This window comes from Vulpes vulpes, chromosome 11 (genome assembly GCF_048418805.1).
Source record: "Vulpes vulpes isolate BD-2025 chromosome 11, VulVul3, whole genome shotgun sequence".
NCBI lineage: Eukaryota > Metazoa > Chordata > Mammalia > Carnivora > Canidae > Vulpes > Vulpes vulpes.
Genome location: NC_132790.1, coordinates 56,953,527 through 56,976,094, shown reverse-complemented (window position 1 = coordinate 56,976,094; position 22,568 = coordinate 56,953,527). Strand labels below are relative to the sequence as shown.

The 22,568-nt window shown below is 37.5% G+C and overlaps 1 pseudogene; it reads left to right on the top strand.

The window, feature by feature from the left end:
- Nucleotides 1-309: 309 nt before the first annotated feature.
- Nucleotides 310-618, top strand: LOC112933228 (10 kDa heat shock protein, mitochondrial pseudogene; annotated as a pseudogene).
- Nucleotides 619-22,568: the final 21,950 nt, after the last annotated feature.

Here is a 22,568-nt window from a genome sequence, read left to right as displayed (position 1 = left end):
AGATTTCTGTATATTAATTTTGTATCTTGTGACTTTATTGAATTAATTATAATTTCTAGTAGTTTTTATCGTTTAGTCTTTAGGATTTTCTATATATAGTATCATGTCATCTGCAAATAGTGAGTTTTACTACTTTCTTACTGGTTTGGATGACTTTTATTTCTTTTTCCTGTCTGATTGCTATGGCTAGGACTTTTAGTACTATGTTAAATAAAAATGGTGAGTTGAGTATCCTTGTCTTCTTCCTGGTTTTAGAGAAAAAGCTCTCTCTGAGCTCCAGAGAGAGTATGAGCTGTGGTGGCCAGAGTCATGGCAGGGCAGGCATTTAGAAAGTTTTTCCCCCCTTTGGCTGAATTTTAGTTTTAAAGGAGTGCAGCTAAAACTGTAACCAAAGGAGGTATCATGCTTCCACAAAAATATCAAGGAAAATTGTTGCAAGCAACAGCAGGAGCTGTTGGATCAGGCTCTAATGGAAAAGGTGGTGACATTCAACTAATTAGTATGAAAGTTGTAGATAAAGTTCTTCTCCCAGAATGTGGAGGCACCAAAGTAGTTCTAAATGACAAAGACTCTTTCTTATTTAGAAATGATGAGATTCTTGGAAAGTATGTGAACTGAAATTATTAAAATGGCATGAAATGAAGCTGCCCATTCCAGTGAAGTTGTGAAATCTTTCATCATGTAAATAACTTTCATGTCTGTCTTTTATAATAAGCTAATGGTATCCCAAAAAAGCCCTCAGTTTTTCACTATTGAATATGATGTTAGCTGTAGATTTGTCATACATGGCTTTCATTAGGCTGAGATATGTTCCCTCTAAATCTACTTTGTTGAGTTCTTCTCATGACTGGATGTTGTACTCTGTCAGATGCTTTTTCTGAATCTATTGAGATGTTCATATGGTTTTTATCCTTTCTCTTGTTACTGTGTTGTATCATGTTGATTGATTTGCCGATATTGAACCACCCTTAAATCCCTGCAATAAATCCCACTTGATCATGGTGAATGATTTTTTAAATGTACTGTTGAATTCAGTTTGCTAATATTTTGTTGAGAATGTTTGCATCTATGTTCATCAGATATATTGGCCCATAGTTCTTTTTTTTCTTCTTTTCTTTTCTTTCTTCCTTCCTTTCTTTCTTTCTTTCTTCTTTCTTTCTTTCTTTTTTTTTGTAGCACCTTTCTCTGATTTGGATATCAGGGTAAAGCTGGCTTCACAGAATGAATTTGGAAGTTTTCCTTCTTTTTCTATTTTTTGAGGATAGTTTGAGAATAACAGGTATTACTGCTTCTTTAACTGGTAGAATTCACCTGTGATGCCATTTGATCATGGATTTTTGTTTGCAGGAAGTTTTTTGATTGCTGATTCAATTTCATCACTAGTAATCAGTTTGTTTAAGTTTTATATTACTTCTTGATTCACTTTTGGAAGATTATATATTTCTAGAAATGTATTCATTTCTTCTAAGTTGTCCAATTTGTTGGCATATAATTTTTCATAATGTTCTGGTATAATCCTTTGTATTTCTGTGATGTCAGTAAAGAGCATTATATTTTGGCTGTTTTCTTGATGTTCTTTTGAATTGGGAGACAATCTTTACTCAGCCATTTGAGAATGTGTCAAGATGGTGATATCAAAATGTAAAATCATTACATTTAAAAATTTTCCAAGTAGCATGTGCATTGGTCATTTTTTTAGCCTTACTACCTCTAGGGCCCTTAGTGATTTTCAGAGCCTCAGCCATCGTCAGATGCATTGTCGATACCCATCTTAGCTTCCCTACTAATTATTGTGGGGATCAAATAGGCAATTATGAGAATTTGCTTCAAGCTCTATAAAGAACTGTATAGTAAAGGATTGCTGTTATGTACCTTTTTTTCTCTATTTTCAAGTATGTATTTGGTAGAGTCATTAGAACAGTAAATGAGAATCTCTAATGAAGAGAGGTGGTGAATGGGACACTTTAAATGAAAGAGCTTCTCAAGGGGCAGCCTGTACCTTCTCCTGAGCTTCCTGGGCATGAGTGTGTTGGTTTATCAAGAGCAGAGAAGAGATCTTGTTCATGTTTCCATCACCAGTGCCTAGTTATGAGATACAATAAATGAGATACATAAATACTGATGAGTGAATGAGGTAATAAATGAAATTGTTACCTGATTTACCAGGTATGGATCTTTTTGAGAAAACAGCTTTCCTTACTCTGGGATAGACTCAGCCTTGAGTTTTAGTGTCTTGATTAGTAGGCAGGCAGGATGGTTTTAATCACACTTGTCTCCCTAGCTAGAGAACACAAGTGCAAGGTACAATTTTCACAATAGCATGTGAAATTGCAATAATCAGCAGAGGGAGGATTTCCTTCCATAGTTTCCCCTGAGTGTAGACATATGAGGGACTTGCCATGTATTACTATCTTGTATCAGTAGCAAAGAGTATCTACTTTCCACATCTTTAGCATAGGGCCCTGAACTTATTGGATGCTCAATGCTTATTCATTTACGCAGTAACTGCTCAATGTACATGTATAGCTTTTTGGGGACCTACATTTTTATATGATACTGGCAAAATAAATATTATAAAGGCTCTTTTAAGCTATCCCCTCTATATCTCCTTTTGCTTCTCATCTACATTAAAGACAATTTATGGCAAGATTCAGTTTTAATTTGGACAGCTAGACTTACACACACTCTGCTCATTTTTGGCAAAGAGGCCCTAGGAAGTAATTCAGATGAAGCCACCACTAGCAGATCAGGATTGTTGTCTGGCTTGGTCATGGTGAAACTTATTGGTAGAACCTTGGATCCCAATACAGCCATATTTCTTTTAGCACATCTGGAAACGACCTTAAAGTAGAAATCCCTCTTTTGTTTCTAGCTTCTGATGATTGAACTGGAGCACAGAGAAAGTGCAGCATTCCATACTAAGCAAAAAGTTATGATTCAAAATAGACAAAGAGACAAAGTAGTGGCCAGGCCAGAGAACATCTTCTATTTTTGACTAGAAGAAAGGCTAAGTAGAGATTTGTTTCTTCTTCTATACACTGTGACACATGCCTGCAGACTGCCATGAAAGCTATTCTTTGTAGACTCCAGCAGAATAATATATAATCTCAAACACACTGGCTAAGAACCTACAGAATAACTTTTCATTCATCTTTATTTCTCTATAAAACAGTAGTGGTGTAGTTATTCCCATTTAGGGGGTTCAAATTGTGTTGCAGGCTTTCAAAATTATTTGTCTTTAACGTAGCATGAACCTAAAGGGGTAGATTCTATGACCTCCACTTAAAAAATGAGCCACCTGAATATCAAAACTTCTCTGGATTCAAACCTGGGTCTGTAAGGCCCCCAAATATTATATTCTCTTCCCTACGCTATGCTGCCTCTTAATGTGCTAGTGGACATCTGGATTCCATAAAGTCACTTTCCTGCCTGTATTAGCCCATTGATCTAATCACCTTTTCAATAACTTAGCAGTTCTTTGACAAAGGTATAGGTATAACTTCCTCTTTCTTAAGTGTAGGCTACATGTAATGACTTTCTTCTAATGAGTACAGTGTGGAAAGTGGAAAAAAAGAGCAACTTTACAGTGGGGAAATCTGATAAACACTACCACTGCCAGGTGATAAGGTGAAAATCCAGTAGTGATTACTATCTGCCCTTGGTAACATGGGATGAGAAAGAAATTTTACCTCCATAGACTTTCTTCAAAACTCCATAGGCCAGCAAAATAATGAGAGAAACATCAGATAAATCCCAAATGAAGACCATACCAAAATACTTGTCTACTATTCCTCGAAACTGTCCAGCTAATCAAAAATAGGAAAAATTTGAGGAACTGTCATAGCCAAGAGAAGTCTAAGACATGACAACTGAATGTGAAATGGTGTTCTGAACAGGATCCCAGAACAGAAAAAGGACATTAAGTAGGAAATAAGTAAATATGAGTACAGTATGGACTTTAGTTAATAATACTGTATCAATATTGGTTCAGTAATAGTTAAAAATGTTTCCTGTGAATGTAAGAGGCTAACAATAGAGGAAACTAGATATGATTTAGATGAGCACTATTCATATTAATTTCACAAGTTTTCTGTAAATTATTTTTTTAAAAATTTAGTTTAAATATCTAAATTCATAATTTAAAATCTACCATATTATAATAAAAAAAGAATTGATAACTCAGAAATGGTGCTAGGTAACTGCCTATGCATATGGAGGAAAATAAATTAAAACTTGAAAACTAACTAACACCACACACTAAAAGAACTAGGGGTGGTGGAAGGGGAGGAGGGCGGGGGGTGGGGGTGAATGGGTGACGGGCACTGAGGGGTGCACTTGACGGGATGAGCACTGGGTGTTATTCTGTATGTTGGCAAATTAAACACCAATAAAAAATAAATTTATTATTTAAAAAAAAACAATAAATGGATTTTCAGGACAAAAAGGTAGAAAAAAAGTCGCTGGCTATGCCATAATAACCAGAACTCTCTAGGAGTTATCACTATAGGAAAAAGAATTCTTCTAGATCCAGGGTGTTCTGAGAGTTAAAAACATGAATTTTAAAATATTATCACACATCTATATACTCGCTGATGAAATTTTTAAAATGTTAACATTTTGCCATATTGTTTTCAGAGTTTCTGTATTTTTTTAATGCTTAAAACAGTTATCTAAATGAATAGTTAAAGAAATACCTAAAGCCACACTCCTATCTCTTCTCCAATCTTCACTCCCCAGGTTTACCTATCACTGTGAAGTGAGTACAAGTCATGTTCAGGTATCTCTCCTGTGTATGTATAAATCCATAGGAATAACAGTCTATATAAATGGTATTCTAATACATTCATCATTTCTTAGCTTCCTTATCCTCATCTACTTTAAGTTAATAGATTTATACTATTATTGGTCTCTGTGAGAGAGACCTTCAAATTATCTTAAAAGACCATTAGAAGATTGGGGTGGAAGTGTAGATCACTACTTTAGGGACACCAGGAGAATGACCAGTCAATAGAATGCTGCCTGTACAGGTGAGGGGGAATACAGATAGATAGTTTGGTGCTTTGGGGCAGAGCCAAAACCACAAATGCTGCAGGGATCAAACTGAAATGGCCATGCAAACCTCACCATGGGGCAGTGTGTGGCCATCAGTGATTTTTAAACAGAGTCTGACATGCAATTCAGGAACTCTCCTGTGGCTGCAGGGAGGGCAGGGAGATTTGAGCAAGACACCAGAGCTGTGCCGTTGTAGGACCTCAGGAGTGGGGTGTTTTTTGTTACATCAGGACTGTTTGGAGATGTCTCATATTTCCTTCAGTTTTAAACCATACAATTTGGGATCCCTGGGTGGTTCAGTGGTTTAGTGCCTGCCTTTGGCCAAGGGTGTCATGCTGGCGTCCCCAGATCAAGTCCCATGTCGGGCTCCCTGCATGGGGCCTACTTCTCCCTCTGCCTGTGTCTCTGCCTCTCTCTCTGTCTCTCTTTCTCTCTGTCTCTGTCTCTCTCTCTCTCTCTGTCTCTCATGAAAAAAAAATAAATAAAATCTTTAAAAAAGTAAACCATGCAATTTAAAGTAATACTAAAAATCATAACCTCAAACTGTAGAAATCAAAATCTTGTGAGGATAGGTTTTTCCTCAGCTGCTTAGTCTTGTAAACATTTACCCAAGTATATAAACTTTGTTAGAATTTTTAATTCAGTATTTGAAAATTCAACTTTGTGTTTTAAAGACAATTATTCCTAAACCCCTCAGAATTAACAAAGATTTTTCACATAGAGATATACGTAGTGTCTGGGAGTCTTCTGTTTGATACAAAAAGCTGCATTTCCAAAGATATAAGAAATCGTAGGGTCTCCTTTGCCACGGCAGGGTCTGTGGGGTCTCCCTCTGTGCTCACAGCTCTGTAACCCTCACAGTCAGGGCCACAGACCATGTCTCATCATTTATAGACTTTGCCCATCCTAAGTCTATACCAGTCATGCTTCCAGAAAACTGAAGGAGGAGGTTCAAGCATCACAGATTCACAGGACTTCAAACTGGCATTTTCTTTGCCCTGCGTCTATTTGGATATTCATTTTAGCTAAAGCGTTTGGGACTTCAACCTAACTTGTGTGACCACTGCTCCACAGCAGATAGTACCTTAGTTAACAGGAGCAACCTTTCCCAAAGTCACACCCTTTTTCAGGGACAGTTCATATGCAATTATTGGCTGAGGCAAGGACATAATGACCTGGACACCTCACTTCAACTTGGGGCACCTCTGAAGGGCTATCTCAATTTCATCATCAATTGAAGCCTTTGTGAACACTGCATCATAGCCAAGTTTTTCCTTTGCTCAGTCCTGCTTCTTGCCCTTCCCTTCTCTCCTGTTCCTTGCAAGAATATTCCCTAGTAAACTCTCTGCGTGCTAACTTTCCTGGGAACATATCCTTTGATAGCTGGTGCTAGGAATGGTCTCAGAAATAAGATACCAAGGAGAGATTTGGAATTCAAGTCCCTTCTAACCTAGCTGACAATGAAACCCCCACCTAGATCACAGATAGTCCCTGGTATATAGCTGGGTGATTGTTAAAACTTTCACCCTTGTTAAATTGGAATGGCATTGCAGTGTCAGGAAACACAGAAGCAGGGACTACGCATTTGCAAAATGTGATGGGCAATAGTATAAACTATGTACTACATGGTGCATTGTATATACTATAAGGAGAGTGAAATTGGGTGACTGTTGCTAAATATTATTGATATTTAGGAAAAATGAGAGAAGTCTGAGTGTGGTAAATCAGCAATTATAATCTTAGTGTAGGACGTACAGTGTTATTGTTATTATGTGGTAGCACACAAGGAGTCTTTGACCTCCTGTAGCTAGAAAGAAAATAAATCTGTGGACCAAACTCAAGTCTTAAATAGGAAAGTAACAGCTCCAAAAAGCATGAAAATTTCAATCTAGACAAATGTGCTATGACCAAATAATTGCTTCTTTTAGGAAAGAATGGGACACTGACATGGGATGAGGCATCTGACTGATGGACCTAAGGATCTTGGATATTTAGATTCTCGTGACCCTGTTGTGCCTGTTGCAGTGGCTCATACTTCCCTGTTAAGGGGTAGTACTCTCAGCTTGCCTGAAAATAATGCAGGCTTCTCTTTTCTTGAGGACAACCTGTGACGACTTCTTAGGAACTTCCTCTAAGGTAAGGCCACAAGGTCAATGACCAGGATTAAGTTATAAAAGAATGTGGCTGGAGTCATGCTAAACCTGAGAAGGGAGGAAAGACGACATATTCCAGAGAAGTTGCAGAACCTAGCCAATGTCTACTGGTAGGAGCTATACATATATAAGGACTGTATTTTGAGTGCGCTCAAAGGCGCAAGGATGGCAAAAACTTTTATATGTGCTATGTCTCTAGTAGATAGAACACATTGGTCTATGAACCACAAAGTAAAAGCAGAAGTGTACTACTCAACTGTGAGTCCCAGTGATTCCCTTGGGGGGAATTTGTGTTTATTGGGTGCAAAATTCTGGATTCAAAGCGTTTAGACATGTTAGTTGCCAAAAGTGAAACACTTTTAACCAGAACAGAGAGATATAGCAAGATACTCACTGAACCACAGGCTATGTCTACCCCCTGGATACTATAAATACCTTTGCTCAGGGAAGAACAAGAAACAGGAAGAGTCACCATATTGAAAGGGATGATAAATGATCATCAAGAGAAGAAAGGGATACTATTATATGGGGGCAGAGAAGAAATGTTTGGTGCGCAAGTATGCACTTGGGCACCTTTTGGTACAGCTTGCTCAATTTTCATGGCAAAAAGACAAAGCCAGGAGCCTTGGCCTAAGAATATGGTTGTGACTAGGGACTCAGATTCTTCAGGAATGTGATTGTCAATCATATCACAGGATAAATCACTGAGACAAGCAGAGATATTAGCTGAGGTTGAAGGGAATCCAGAATTGACAGTAGAAGGGGGAGAGAATTAGTATCTTTTATGACTTCAAGACCAGCTATACCAGCAGGGGCCATGTTTTTTCCTTTAAGTTTCCCTTAGGAAGAGAGGCCCACTGAGATCCTTTAGTAGCTTCTCCCAGAATTTATGAATAATTAATTTATTTATTTTCAAGCATAATTAACATACAGTGTAATATTAGTTTCAGGGGTACAATATAATGACTCAAAAATTATGTACATTATTCAGTGCTTCTCATAATGAATGAATTCGTAATACCCTGCACCTGTTTCATCCATCCTCTCACCCACCTTCCCTCTGGTAACCATCCATTTGTTCTCTTAGTTGAGAGTCTGCTTTTTTGTCTCTTCTTTCTTTGTTCATGTTTTGTTTCTTAAGTTCCTCATATGAGTGAAATCAAATGATATTTCTCTTCCTCTGCTTGACTTATTTCACTTAGCATTATACCTTCTGGATTCATCCATGTTGTTGCAAATGGCAAGATTTCATTCTTCTTTATGACTAATAGATAAGAAGACATGGTGTGTATGTGTATACATACACACACACACAATGGAATATTTCTCTTATTTGTGGACACTCGGGTTGCTTCCATAATTTGGCTGTTGTAAATAATGCTGCAATAAACATATAAACATAGGGATACATGTATCTTTTTAATTAGTATTTTTGTTTTCTTTAGATAATTATTCAGTAGTGGAATTATTGGATCATATGGTGATTCTATTTTTAATTTTTTGAGGAATTTCCTGTTTTTCACAATGGCTGCACCAGATTGCATTCCCACCAACAGTGCCTGAGAGTTTCTTTTTCTCCACATCGTCATCAACATCTGTTGTTATTTGTGTTTTTGATCTTGGCCATTCTCATGGGTGTGAAGTGATATCTCATTGTGGTTTTGATTTGCGTTTTCCTCATGATTAGTGAAGTTGAGCATGTTTCATGTGTCTGTTAGCCATCTGTGTGTCTTCTTTGGAAAAATGTCTATTTATGTCTTCTGCCCACTTTAAAATGAATTATTTGTTTTTTGGCGTTGAGTTGCGTAAGTTCTTTATATATTTTGGATATTAACCCGTTCTTGGATTATCATTCTCCCATTCAATGGCTGTCTTTTTGTTTTGTTGATGGTTTCCTTTGCTGTGCAAAAGCTTTTTATTTTGGCATAGTCCCAATAGATTAATTTTGCTTTTGTTTCCCTTGCCAAAGGAGACATATCTAAAAAATGTTTCTATGGCTGATATTAAAAATATTACTGCTTGTGTTTTCTGTTAGGAGTTTTATGGTTTCAGGTCTTACGATTAGATCTTTAATCCATTTTTAATTTATTTTTGTGCATGGTTGTCCAGTTTCATTCTTTTGCATGCAGCTTTCCAGTTTCCCAGCACCATTTATTGAAGAGATTGTCTTTTCTCCATTTTATGTTCTTACCTCCTTTGTCATAGATTAATTGATCATATAAGCATGGTTAATTTCTATGCTCTCTACTCTGTTCCATTGATCTGTGTGTCTATTTTTGTGCCATACTGTTTTGATTACTACTGCTTTGCAATATGTCTTGAAACCCGGAATTGTGATACCTGCTGGAATTTTTAAATAAATTATTTAAATATAATTGGACTTGAGTGCTGTAAGGGGGTGGGAGGTAGAGGGACTCTAGTGAACACTGGATTGTCTGTCAAGACTGAAGATCTTATTTTCCCAGACGCTGGGAGTGCTTCCAACAGACAGTTCTTAGCTGTTAGCCTTCTTTGGGAAGTGTCTGAATGGAAAGAGTTGCTTGGTCCAAGGTTATTCCTATTATGGGCAGCCCATTTCTAATGACTGGTTGAAGCAACTCTATAAAGGTCTCCACTTGAAACACTGCAGAAGAGCTAACTATTTAGGATTCCTTATAATCTCAGCCGAGGACTTTTTTGAAACTGCATCATAATCCAATCTCTCCCTCTGCTTAATTCTTACTCTTTTCTTTTCCTTCCCCAGATATTATTCCCTGGGATATTCCTAATAATTTTTTCGAGTGCAGTTAACACACAACATTACATTCATTTCAGGCGTACAACTTAGTGATTTGACAAGTTTGTACATTATGATATGCTCACCACAGTACAGCTACCATCTGTCCCATTACATTGATATTATAATACCACTAACTATATTCCTTATGCTCTGCTTTTTATTCCTAGTCATTCCAAAACAGGAAGCCTGTATCTCCCTCTCTTCTTTGCCCATTTCTCCCATCTCCCTACTTGCCTCTCCTCTGGCAACCATCAGTTTGTTCTCTGCATTTATCATTCTGATTCTGCTTTTCGTTTATGTATTCATTTTTTTAAATTCCATTTATGAGCGGAATCATATGGTGGTTTCTTTCTCAGCCTGACTTATTTCATTTAGCATAGTATCCACTAGGTCCATCCATGGTCTCAAATGGCACAATCTCATCCTTTTTTATGATTGTGTAATGTTCTGTCATGTATACATACCCTTCTCCTTATCCATTTGTCTATTGATGGACATCTAATAATTTTTTATACTAATATTCATCACTACCTCCCAATGAAACCAACCTACAACACCAAATCAATCTAATTACTGGACCCTTATATTATTTCTCTGGATCTTTGTCCCTCGCTGGTACCATGTCTTGGCCTTTGAGTTTCTTGAAAGGTTGGGAATCTGTATTTCTCTAGTCAGTCCCAGTGATAAAGACCTTTGTTTATTATTTGACCATAGTTATATGAACTTGGACTTTTACATCAGTCAAAAGCACATATCATCCCCCATGCTCCATCATCTTTGAAGAATATTTCTTCACCTTCTTTAGTTCATTACTGGTCCTCTCAAAGCATTCCTCTTTAGGCCTCAGACTGGTTACTTACTTCTGGGATTTCCTTTTGTGATTCAGCTTGCTTTACCTATCTTATATTTCTGCTTTGATCCTAGAGTCTGAGCTTCAGTGTAAGTAGACCAAAGACTGAATTCTTTTTTATCACAGACCATATGGATTCTGGTATCTAGGATGAGGCTGGGGAAACATTATCACATGGAAATAAAGACAAGTCTCCTTAACAAGTTAGCCATCTGCAGAAACCTCCACAGAAACAGCTTTTACTACATGGTGATTTTCAGACTGACAGTGTTAAGGAAAGAGGAAACAACCCTTTAAGCTGTAATCTTCACAAAATAAGCTATCATTTTGGAAATTGACCCGTAGAAAAGTGTTATATGTTAACAATTACAATCAGGATACTGGTAGTCAGAATGGAATTAAAGCAAAGAGGAGTCCCTTGGAAGAAAGGCTCTTTAGACAGGATCTGGTCCCTGCAGAAAATCACAATACTGACACATCCAGCCAGAAAAAGTCATTATTAATGTTTAACTTATTATGCTTAATGCCAACATCAGTCCTCTGGTCTCCTTTGTGGTCATATCCTGAAGAGAAGATATACTACTCAAAGCACCAGTCTCACCTTCCAGGACAGAGAGATAGGAAATATTATGAATATATTATAACTCTGTGAAACTTAAGTTGACTTGAGAATACAAATTTTATGTACTAAACTAATGAGTAAATTTTCTTTCTTTGGATTTCACAAAAATGTGTAATCCCCATGCTGTATTTGTAGCACCTAGAAAATACCTGTTGCAAAGTAACAATTTAATAATTACACTGCTATTAAAATCCCTTCCAAAATATTCTTTCTATTAGAAACTCACTTTAAACACTTTAAAAAGTTATAAATAGGTTACAAGTAAAAAGATGGAAAAGATATACCATGTATATACTGATAGTAAAACCAAAATAGCTTGGGTGGCTATATTAATATCAGACAATGTCAAATTTAGAGCCTAGTAAATTAATAGAAATAAAGAATTACATTACATAGTGAGAAAAGGGTCAATTCATGAAAAAGACAGAACATTTCTGAATGTGTATACCCCTTATAAAAGTGTCTCAAAAGACATGAAGTGAAAGTTGATAGAACTGAAAGGCAAAATAGATCAGAATCATAGAGTTGAAGACTTTCATACCATTTTCTAAATAATCAGTAGAAAGAATAGAAAGAAAATCAGTAAAGAGCTAATAAACTTAGATCCAATTGAGATTTATGAAACACTCTACCCAAAAAAAGCAGAATACACATTCTTTTCAAGTTCAAATGAACACTTACCAAGAGTTACCATATCCTGCATCATAGAACAAATTATAAAAATTTTTAAGAATTGAAATCTTAAATTTTTTTTCTACTTGTAATGGAACTAATCAAGAAATGAACAATAGAAAGTTAACTGAAAATCTCTCAGTATTTTAAAAGTAAACAGCACACAATTATTAAACCAAGGACCAAAGAGGAAATCTCAAGGAAGATCAGAAAATATTTTGACAGGACATAGGTGAAAATATAAAATAGCCAAATTTGTGAGATGCAGCTAAAACAGTGCTTTGAGGGGAATTTATAGCATTAAAAGTAAATGTCTTAGTTTGTCAGGGCTACCAAAATAAAGTAGTACAAACTGAATGGATTAGACAACATTTATCATCTCACAGTTCTGAAGGCTAGAGAAGTATGGAATCAAGATGTTGGCAAGGCTGGTTCTTTCCAAGGGCTGTGAGGGAAGAGTGTTTTCCAGGCTTCTCTCTGTGACATGTAGGTAGTTATGTTTATGTTCACATGGCATTCTCCTTGTACCCACATATGCATCCCAAATTTCTCCTTCTTATAAGGGGACCATCATATTAGATTAGGGACCCACTCTACTGCAGAATGATCTCATTCTAATTTAATTATATCTGCAAAGACTTTGATTCCCAATAACATTATATTCTCTTTTTTATGGTTAAGAATTTTATTATCAAAATTATTACAACTCTTGTGAAAGTCCAAATGTTACAGCAAGGTGTAACACTCCACTTGAAAAAGAAGTGATACTTCTTCCCTTCCAGGAGTTCCCCTCACCCCCTGCCCCCATCATATTCTCAAATACTGGGGGTTAGAGCTTAAGTGTATGAAATTAGGGGGGACACAATTCAATTCATGACAACTTACATTATAAGAGAAGATCTTTCTTTGGGAGAGAGACAGAGAGACACAGGAGAAAGCACACAAGTGTAAAGAGAAGGGGAGAGGGAGAGGGAGAATCATATGCAGGCTCCAAGCTCAGCACAAAGCCTGACATGGATCTTGATCTCACCACTCTGAAATCATGACCTGAGCTGAAATCAAGTCTGGCACCAACTGAGCCACCTAGGTACCTTGACCTTACTTCTTTTATAAGAAAGAAATTAATGACCTAATTTTCTACCTTAAGAAAGTAGAAAAAGGAAAAAGGGAAAGGAAGACAATAGTATAGGTAAGAACAGAAGTCAGTTAGAATAAAAACGGAGTAATAATACAGAAAATCAATGAAACCCAAATCTTATTTTTGAAATGGTCAATGAAATTGTTTACCTCTAGCCAGACTCACAAAGCAAAAGAGAATATGCAAATTACCATGATCAAGAACGAGAAGTGATATCAACAGAGAACTCAAAGTCATTGAAAAGGTAATAAAAATATTAAAATATTAATAAGAAAGTAGCAACAAAGAAATATAACAAATGTTACAAAATATTAGAATTCTAAGTACATAAATTTGATGATTTCAATGAAATGGAGTAATTCCTTGAAAGCCACAAACTACCCAAACTCACCAAGGATGGATAACCTGAATAGAATTATATTTATTGAAGAAATTGAATTCATAGTAAAAAAAAAAAATCCCCCAATAGGAAACTCCAGACTCAGTTTCACAGGCAGAGAAGAATAGGCAAAGTCTGCAAGATTGGCAAGGAGGTCCCCAATGTAGGAGACCTTCTTTATTAATTGGTCTGCCTCCCAGGGTTTACCCTATCAAGCTCTGCATCACTGGCATCACTGGAGAAGACCTGAAGTTTTGAACCCTAGCGGGGGAGAAGGAGGATCTAATCATTCAGAGAACTAAGTCCCCTTACTAGACCACTGTAAATACACAGGACCTTACAATTCCTTTCTCAGATGTTCCTGAGCTTCCTTCCAAGAGTCTGCATGGACTTTTTATGAGTGTACCCCTATGCTCAAGAGTTGTTTTCAGGGGTGCCTGGGTGGCTCAATTGGTTAAGCATCTGATTTTGGCTCAGGTCATGATCTCAGGGTATGATATTTAGCCCTGGGTGGGGCTCTGTGCTCAGCAGGGAGTTTATCTCTCTTCCTCTGCCCCTCATCTTGCTCATGTTCTCTGTTTCAAATAAATAAATTAAAATCTGAAAAAATTTTTAAAAAGAGTTGTTTTTGGGAAGTGTAGACTGAGATGGACAGTCTTAGAAGATTCCTAGAGGAGTCCACTCGGTGTGCAGGAAGACCTTTGTGGGACAGAAGGGAAGAAGGGTGAGAAAGGGGAAGGGTGGCTTCAGGTGGGGGCCAGAGGCTAAGGGACTGGCTCTCTTCTTTGCACTGCCATGTTCTAGTGAGAATTTTCAAGGAATTTGAGCATTCTAAACTTGAACCTGAATATCATAAAGTCATATTTTTTTAGGGTAGGAAGATAAAATGCATGTTATCCAGGCATTTGTCAACTTGATATTCAATACCTGGACATGTGGTAAATAGGATCTATTTGTTCTCTTATTCTGAGCCCTTCAGTGTAAGCACTGCATGGGAGAGAAGGGGGTTGCTATTTACTGCCATACTTTGAGTACCTAGAACAATGGTTGGCACAGAGCACACAGTCAATAATAATTTTGAATTTAATGAATGTGTAGATGAAAGAATGAATTTAGTCCTCATCTCATGCCTGGAAAGATCCTAGGTAAGAAGAAAGCGGTAATGGTAAATCATTAACACAATGGTGGATAGTTAGAGCATGATTTGAGAAGAAAAGTCCTTTAGGAGATTAGACATAAGCAGTGTGTTATTATCTGCTCTGCTGGCCTGTGCAGAAGTGAAGTCTATGAGCACATCTCTGATGAACATCCTGATCCCTGATGGGCTGCCACATGCTGTGTTTCAAGAATACTAGCCTTAGCCCTTTCATTGGAACTCATTAAATCTCTACCGTGGGTCCCAACCATGAGCTAATGCTGCAGCAGTGATTCAGTTGGTTTCCCCACCCTCCAGGACCTTATTCAGTATTTGTTATGTTTGCCAAGGAGAGGCTGATTATCAGGAAGAACTCTGAGTCAGGAATGATTTCTAAATTTTTAAGAATCTTAGTTTGGAAATAATTGATGGTATTCTTAGAGAAAATTAATTTGAGAACATAGCATGAGGAATTGTAGTGGTAGAATGTATTCACCCTATAATGATAAAAATTCTCCATTTACTATTTGAATTTAACTGAAACAGCTTTAAAAATTTTTTTCCAAGCTAGTTATGTTTCTGTAACACAAAGTCATGGCTATTACTCAACTTCAAGATGAGTTATTTTCAGCCATTCTTTATATCAGGGAGAAAATACAGCAAACAAGCAATTCAATTATTTAAAAGAACCTTGGGGCAATTAAACTTTTCCTACAAATACCACATGAGTAAAGCAGAAGGACCAAAAATAATATATTAACTGTTTGCCATTCAAATGGCTCATTGAGTATCCAACAATCATAGCTACAAATAGGATATTTATATCACATGCAAATTTAGTGCCTAGAAAAGCATTGATAGTAAACTTTCACTTGGCTCATTGGCTTATGGTCATAAATGATTAAGCCACAAAGAAATAGTTACTTCGCCAATACCTCAATTATCCTCTCTGTAACTTCCTCCTTAGTTCTGTTAATTCTATTATCAAATAAATGGCAATAACCACCATTTCTTTTAAAATGCAACTAACTACTGAATAGAGAACAGTAAGGTAAAATAAAATATATTTATAAGTGGGTGATTGTTTACATTGCTTTTGAGTTGAAAATCTGTCTCTAAAATAAGCAGATACAGGATATTGAATCCTGAATAAAATAATATTTAACGTATATTTACTGTAACATACATAGTATAAAACTATAAAATGATTATTATTTTATTAAGACCTTTGCCTTGACTAGATATAACAGGAAAATTGAAAAATCCATTTGGATTTCAAACGCATCCCTATAACAATCCTACCATCAACATGAAAACATGAAGAGTACAATTTACAAAGTGTTAAATATACTAGTGCACTGGCACACAAGTATACTTAGTACTAAAGGTCCCTGGAGAAAAAGAAACAAATAATAATATAAAATTGGCTTTGAATATTAAATGTGATCAATAGCTTAATTAATGAATGAGATAATAATTTTTTAAATGTAATTATTATCTCTCTGTGTGTATATATGTGCGCTGTTTATTGCTATGGTATATATGAATACATTCATTTCTATATCCTTAAGAGATACTAGATAACATTTTAATTTTTTTCTCATGTTAATCTGCTTTTCTTTATGTTCTGCTTCCTTGTCTTCAAATTTGCCTACTGAGTTAAATTATGTGATCATCATTTTTGTCTCTAACAGTTCTTTTTTTTCACTATAGTCTTTCTTTTATTGTATCTATTTCCAATACAACAAAGCAGTGTTTTTCCTTTCTGTCATCTGAGGATAATAATTTTTCTTGTATTTCCCTCGACCCATAACATTACCTATCATTCTTTTGTGTTCCTTACTCTATTCTTAAAATTTTTTCTCTGACCTCCATGTTAAATGTTTTCTCAAAAGGTTGGTAATGCTTGATTCTTAGAAACACATTAAAACTGATTTTGGAAATTCACTCTGCATTGTTTGAGGTGGTGTGGTGATAGTTTGAGGGGATGTGGTGGTGGTGGAATGGTACCACTTGCCAAGTGAGGGAGTTCATTGTAAATTGATTAGGCAGAGGAATGTTTATTTATGGGACAACTGAAGGTCAATGTCTGTAGGTCTTGTAGATTTTTTTTATCTTGAACTGGCTACTTTCCCCAGAAAGGAAACTTCAATGTCTTATTTGAATATGCTATATATAAAGTTGACTTCCAGGGCTTGGGAATTGAAGAAGGTAGGGGCTCACTACTGAAAGCAGGCAAAATGTCAATCTCTTGTTTTCAATATTGACATATCACCTAAACCTTCCTTGTGCCTCATATTCTCAAGGCCCAACCTTTTATCAGTTAATATTGGGAGAGTAGGGGCTCCTGGGTGGCTCAGTGGTTGAGCATCTACCTTTGGCCCAGGGCATGATCCCAGGATCCTGGTATGGAGTCCCGCATTGCGCTCCCTGCAGGGAGCCTGCTTCTCCCTCTGCCTGTCTCTGCCTCTCTCTCTGTGTCTCTCATAAATAAATAAATAAATCTAAAATAAAATAAAATAAAATAAAATAAAATAAAATAAAGTAAAATAAAATAAAAAAGATTGGGAGAGTAAATAGGATTCTTCCAGGAAAGGAAAGAGCAAGTAACTCAGCTTTGCAGGAGAGAGAAAGAATTTCAAATTTTTCACTGCTCTTTAATCAAATTTTCAACAAAGTTTACTGTTTTCCACTTCCATCCATCTCCTCTGACTTCAGAAGTAAAGAAGTATCTAATGCAACAAATTTGTATGCATTTGGGGGTAGATTAGGACTGTGGCAGGAGTCATCGTGCTGCTTTTTGGTTTCCATACCCCACCCCTCTCCCCATCGCCACTACCCACCCCAACAGCAGCTCAAGTTGTATTTAACCTTCTCTGTTCTGTCAAGCAAGGTGCATCTTATTCAGCTTCCATTTTTCTTTCCTATTCTCTCTCTCTCTTCCCACAACCTCATTTTGAGGATTTCTGTCATTTTGATGGGATTTAAAAATCATTAGAAATAATGATAGTAATATTAGTGATATGGCACTTTTAAAATCTCCCACTGAAGGGAGTTACCAAGAGTTGGAAAAAAACTATAATAAGGAACGCATGTTAGAATGTTCAGGTGAAAGTAATAAAATACAGACTAGTTGGCTTATAGACAACAGAAACCTATTTCTCACAGTTCTTGAGGTTAGAAGTCTGAGATCAGGGTATCAGCATGGTCAGGTACTAGTGAAGGCCCTTTTCTGGGTTGTAGGCTACAGATTTTTTGCTGTGTCCTCACCTGGTGGAAGGGCTGGGGAGCTCTGGGGAGTCTTTTTTGTAAAGGCACTGATCCTATTCATGAGGCCAAACCCTCATAACCTAAGCACCTCCCAAAGGTCCCACCTCCTAACACCATCACAGTGGGCATTAGGATTTCACATACCAATTTTGGGGAGATACAAATATTCAGATCCAAGTAGAGGGAGAATGGATTGTATGGCATGTGCATTTAAAGAGGTTTTCCTGTGGGTCTCAGGAGAAGGGAAGATAAATTATTCAGGAATAAACATTAAGGATGGCATCTAACCTTCCGCCAGGCCCTCTGGCACTTGGGTTATAAGAAAGTAACTATAATTTGGAGGGTCCCTGAAGAAACAGTCTCCTTAGAGTGACTCAAGTGTCAGTGAGTTTCAGAGGTGAAGGGAATCTAAGAGATTGAAGAAATAGAGAATTTTGTTGATGCCAGATGTAGTGTTCCAGAGAGCATGAGGGAAATGTTTGGGAACTAGGCAAGGAATGAAAATTTGTCTTAGGTTATAGATTTACAGAACCCTATGAGGAAAATGTCCTAGTGTTAATGATGACATGGGTGGCTTGGACACCTAGTGGTGACTGAGATCACGAGGGGTATAAGAATCAAAGGGCCTGTCCTGGTGGCCTAAGGCAAAGAGGAGTTGTCAGTTCTAAGTTCAGTATCCTTCTCACACCTGGTCTCTTGTGCTACTATGATTCGTGGGACATGTGGCATGGCTACAAGGAGTGAACCAAGACTGTCAGGGCCCTGGGAGGTCCCTTGCATCAGGTCCCTATTGACCTCCTTTACTGACTAAAATAAGTGGTATTGTTTGTCTAAGCTTACCACATAATCTGAGGCCTCCATCCACTCAACTGTGGCCTGAATCTGCCATTAATGATGTGCGTGGGCCTCATTTCCCTCACATAAAAAAAGGAGGACATTGACCTACTTTGGTGCTTCTCAAACCTTTCCACCACACATCTCCTAGAGAAGCCGGTGGAGGTGGCCTGAATACATTTAGCATTTACCACATTTTAGCTTCACATTTGATGTGAAGTTTAAGTGGTAAATAATACTAACCTGTGTGGTATGATCATTTCTTGATATATTCATTGGATTTTATGTTTTCTGCTAAAGAGAACCATGGCAAATTAGTGTGTGGCATTCCCTGTATTTTCCCTCTTCTGTTTCAGAGAAGTTTCCAGATCCTTAATTTTTCTACCTCATGGCTTGTTTTTTTTCTCCCCCAGAATATAAGAGAGAAGCTGATGACTGCTAACCATTCTACCTATCTGTGAAAATCAGAACTCATAGAGCAGTCTGTCCTAGGTATGGGATTAGATAATGTAGAGGAATAGAGGCATGGGCCAGAAGAGGGGGATATTTTCCTATAGTCTGGAAGGAGGACAGAGTTTTGGGCCTGTGTATAGTGCAGACTTGGGGCCAACTCTTGGCTGTACCTATGAAAGTATAAAGTGCATATGAAAGGCTTTATGCTTGGTCTGGGGCTCCAGCATCAGGGAGATTTTCCCATGTCTGATTTTAGCTCTGTTATAGAATGTTTGATGATTTTTAAGAGATCCCAGAACATTGAACAAAGACGAAATTAGCAGTGACAGTGATGGAATGAAAATAAGACAGTCCTTATCCCCTCTGGGGAACTTCATGGAAGACTCCCAATTCTTGAATGATCCCAGAGGGAGCTTGAATACTTAGACTCCTTTTTGTGTTAGCCTCACAGGCACTACTGAATTACATTTGGCTCCCTGACCTTGATCAACTCTCCTGGTCTCCTTTCCCTCATTGGAGAAATGAGAAAGTGGGTCTGCATGATTTTCATGGGCACATCCAGCTTTAAAAAAATGTGTGATCAGGCAGGCGATCCTACCCAGAAGACTCTTCTTCAAGTCTCTTCTTTGCTACTTCTCTAAACCAAAGACATGCATAGCCAGTTTTACTAGGCCATTGCATTCTAAATGGAAGAGAAGCATAATTTAGGCATTTTTTTTCATGTCCCTCTGCACAGGTGTGTTAGTTCATTCTGACCATTAAAATTAGGAAATATTGGGCAAATTCTTTGTACTTCCTCCTAGCAGAACCAACTTCAAAGCACAACAAAATTAGCAAGAAATATGATATAAAAAACAAACATTATTTAAGTCTATGCCGCTCAGAATTTTTAATTAATTAATTAATTTTTGTATATTTTTATTGGAGTTTGATTTGACAACATATAGTATAACACCCAGACCTCATCCCGTCAAGTGCCCTCCTAAGTGCCTGTCACCCAATCACCCCAACCCCCAGCCCACCTCCCTTCCATTACCCCTTGTTCCTTTCCCAGAGTTAGGTGTCTCTCATGTTCTATCAACCTCACTGATATTTCCCACTCATTTTCTCTCCTTTCCCCTTTAATCCCCTTCACTATTTTTTATATTCCCCAAATGAACGAGACCATATAATGTTTGTCCTTCTCCGATTGACTTAATTCACTCACCATAATACCCTTCAGTTCCATCCACGTTGAAGAAAATGGTGGGTATTGTCATTACTGATGTCTGAGTAATATTGCATTGTATACATAGACCACATCTTCTTTATCCATTCATCATTCAATGGACACTGAGGCCCCTTCCACAGCTGGGTATTGTGGACATTGCTGCTATAAACATCGGGGTGCAGGTGTCCTGCCATTTCACTGCATCTGTATCTTTGGGGTAAATCCCCAGCAGTGTAATTGCTAGGTCAAAGGGTAGTTCTATTTTTAACTCTTTGAGGAACCTCCAAACAGTTTTCCAGAGTGGCTGCACCAGTTCACATTCCCACCAGAAGTGCAAGAGGGTTCCCCTTTCTCCACATCCTCTCCAACATTTGTTCTCTCCTGTCTTGTTAATTTTCCCCATTCTCACTGGTGTGAGGTGGTATCTCATTGTGGTTTTGATTTGTATTTCCCTGGAGGCAAGTGATGCGGAGAATAATCTCATGTGCTTGTTGGCCATGTGTATGTCTTCCTCTGTGAAATTTCTGTTCATGTCTTTTGCCTATTTCATGATTGAATTGTTTGTTTCTTTGCTGTTGAGTTTAATAAGTTCTTTATAGATCTTGGACTCTAGCCCTTTATCTGATATGTCATTTGCAAATATCTTCTCCCATTCTGTAGGTTGTCTTTTAGTTTTTTTGACTGTTTCTTTGCTGTGCAGAAGCTTTTTATCTTGATTAAGTCCCAGTAGTTCATTTTTGCTTTTGCTTCCCTTGACCTCATGGATGTATCTTGCAAGAAGTTGCTGTGGCCAAGTGCAAAAAGGGTGTTGCCTGTGTTCTCCTCTAGGATTTTGATGGATTCTTGTCTCACATTTAGAGCTTTCCTCCATTTTGAGTTTATCTTTCTGTCTGGTGTAAGAGAAAGGTCTAGTTTCATTCTTCTACACGTGGCTGTCCAATTTTCCCAGCACCATTTATTGAAGAGACTGTCTTTCTTCCAATGGATAGTCTTTCCTCCTTTATCGAATATTAGTTGACCATAAAGTTGAGGGCCAATTTCTGGGTTCTCTATTCTGTTCCATTGATCTATGTGTCTGTTTTTGTGCCAGTACCACATTGTCTTGATGATCACAGCTTTGTAGTACAGCCTGAAATCTGGCATTGTGATGCAACTAGCTATGGTTTTCTTTTTCAATATTCCCCTGGCTCTTCAAGGTCTTTTATGATTCCACACAAATCTTAAGGTGATTTGCTCCAACCCTCTGAAGAAAGTCCATGGTATTTTGATAGGGATTGCATTAAATGTGTAAATTGCCCTGGGTAGCATTGGAATTATCACAATATTAATTCTACCAATCCATGAGCATGGACAATTTTTCCATCTCTTTGTGTCTTCCTCAATTTCTTTCAGAAGTGTTCTATAGTTTTTAGGGTATAGATCCTTTACCTCTTTGGTTACATTTATTCCTAGGGATCATATGGTTTGGGGTAAATGAGATTGACTCTTTACTTTCTCTTCCTTCAGTCTCATTGTTAATGCATAGAAATGCCACTGATTTCTGGGCATTGATTTTGTATCCTGCCACACTGCCGAATTGCTGTATGAGTTCACGCAATCTCGGGGTGGTGTCTTTTGGGTTTTCTACATATAGTATCACGTCATCTGTGAAGAGGGAGCGTTTGACTTCTTCTTTGCCAATTTGAATGCCTTTCATTTCTTTTTGTTGCCTGATGGCTGAGGCTAAGACTTCTAATACTATGTTAATAGCCTTGGTGGGACTGGACATCCCTGTCTTGTTCCTGATCTTAGGGGAAAGGCTCCCAGTGCTTCCCCATTGAGAATGGTATTTGCTGTGAGCTTTTCATAGATGGCTTTTAATATGCTGAGGAATGCTCCCTCTATCCCTACACTCTGAAGAGTTTTGATCAGGAATGGATGTTGTATTTTGTCAAAGCCTTTCTCTGCATCTATTGAGAGGACCAAATGGTCCTTGTTTTTTCTCTTGTTGATATGATCTATCAGATTGGTTGCTTTACAAG